This window comes from Zea mays, chromosome 3, assembly GCF_902167145.1.
Source record: "Zea mays cultivar B73 chromosome 3, Zm-B73-REFERENCE-NAM-5.0, whole genome shotgun sequence".
Classification (NCBI taxonomy): domain Eukaryota; kingdom Viridiplantae; phylum Streptophyta; class Magnoliopsida; order Poales; family Poaceae; genus Zea; species Zea mays.
The window spans coordinates 11407397-11409448 of record NC_050098.1 but is presented as its reverse complement, the minus strand read 5'-3'; positions in this window follow the sequence as shown (position 1 = coordinate 11409448).

Here is a 2052-nt window from a genome sequence, read left to right as displayed (position 1 = left end):
TTGCGCGCAACTACTTTGGATGAGGCAAACCCTCCGGGACTTTGGCTACAATCTGAGCAAAGTCCCACTCCTATGTGACAATGAGAGTGCTATCCGCATGGCGGAAAATCCTGTTGAACACAGCCGCACAAAGCACATTGACATCCGGCATCACTTTCTGAGAGACCACCAGCAAAAGGGAGATATCGAAGTGTTTCATGTTAGCACCGAGAACCAGCTAGCCGATATCTTTACCAAGCCTCTAGATGAGAAGACCTTTTGCAGGCTGCGAAGTGAGCTAAATGTCTTAGATTCGCGGAACTTGGATTGAATTGTAGCATACATGTGTTTATGCCTTTGATCATGTTCATTCTGCATTGTGTTGCTTATTATGGTGCTCAAGTTGTACAAGCACTCCCCGGACCTCACAAGTCCTTGTGCCAGTAATGCACATATTTAGGGGGAGATGTGTTACAACTTGACCCTTTGAGACTAACCATATGCTTGAGTTTGCTTGATTTAGTCTCGAAGGAGAATTGAAAGGGAAAAGGTGGACTTGGACCATGCAAGACTTCCACTGCACTCCGATGAAAAGAGTAACTTTTCCAAGTTCATCTGTAAACTCTTATTGCCTATTTGCTCTTAATTGAAGATTTTGGTGAGGCAATGGGGTTAAAGGGCCAAGATTGATCCCGTTTTGGTGCTTGATGCCAAAGGGGGAGAAAATATAGGCCAAAGCGATAAATGGATCAGCTACCACTTGAGAATAGTAGAATAGAGTTTTTGGTTTGTCAAAATTCTTTTATTGTCTCTATTGTCAAAAGTTGGCTTCTTGTGGGGAGAAGTATTGATTATGGGAAAAAGGGGGAGTTTTTGAAATCTTGAATCAATTTCTCTTAGAATGACTCTCTTTATGTCTTAACATGTGTGTTTGACTTAGAGATAGAAATTTGAATTTGATTTGCAAAAACAAACCAAGTGGTGGCAAAGAGTGATCCATATATGTCAAATTCGAATCAAAACAATTTCAGTTCTTATTTGAATTGATTTTGTACTTGTTCTACTTGCTTTATGTTGTGTTGGCATAAATCACCAAAAAGGGGGAGATTGAAAGGGAAATGTGCCCTTGGGCCATTTCTAAGTATTTTGGTGATTTAGTGTCCAACACAAGTGCCTAAGTGTAAAAAGGTGGACAATGTACAAATCAAGGATAAAGGTATGTCTCTCAGACTTAGTACATTGTTTTATGGACTAATGTATTGTGTCTCAGTGCTGGAAACAGGAAAAATCCAATTGAAAATGTCTTGGCTCGAGCAGCCAAGAATCTGCTGAGTCTGGGAGCACCGGACTGTCCGGTGGTGCACCAGACAGTGTCCGGTGGTGCACCGGACAGTGTCCGGTGCGCCAGGCTGGCTCGAGCGAAGGGGCCGCTCTCGGGAATTCACTGGCGACGTACGGCTATAATTCACCGGACTGTCCGGTGTGCACCGGACTGTCCGGTGAGCCAACGGTCGGCCGGGCCAACGGTCGGCCGCGGAATCCGCGCGCGACACGTGGTCGAGCCAACGGTCGGAAGGGGCACCGGACTGTCCGGTGTGCACCGGACATGTCCGGTGCGCCAACGGCTCTCTGGCTGCCAACAGTCGACTTCGCCGTAGAAGGAAAGAAATCGGGCACCGGACACTGTCCGGTGTGCACCGGACTGTCCGGTGCACCAGACGACAGAAGGCAAGAATGGCCTTCCAGATTTGCTCTCAACGGCTCCTAGCTGCCTTGGGGCTATAAAAGGGTCCCCTAGGCGCATGGAGGAGTACACCAAGCAACCTTAGAGCATTCTTGATCATCCACACTCAGTCTTTGCGCATTCGTTTGTCATTCTCAGTGATTCGAGCTCTGTTCTAGTGAGAACTTTGAGATAGTCTTTTGAGCTCGATTCTTGGCCGTGTGTGTGCACATTTTGCTGTGGATTTGTGTGTGTTGCTTCCCTCCCTTACTCCGTGTTTCTTTGTGAACTTCAAGTGTAAGGGCGAGAGACTCCAAGTTGTGGAGATTCCTCGCAAACGGGATTGAGAA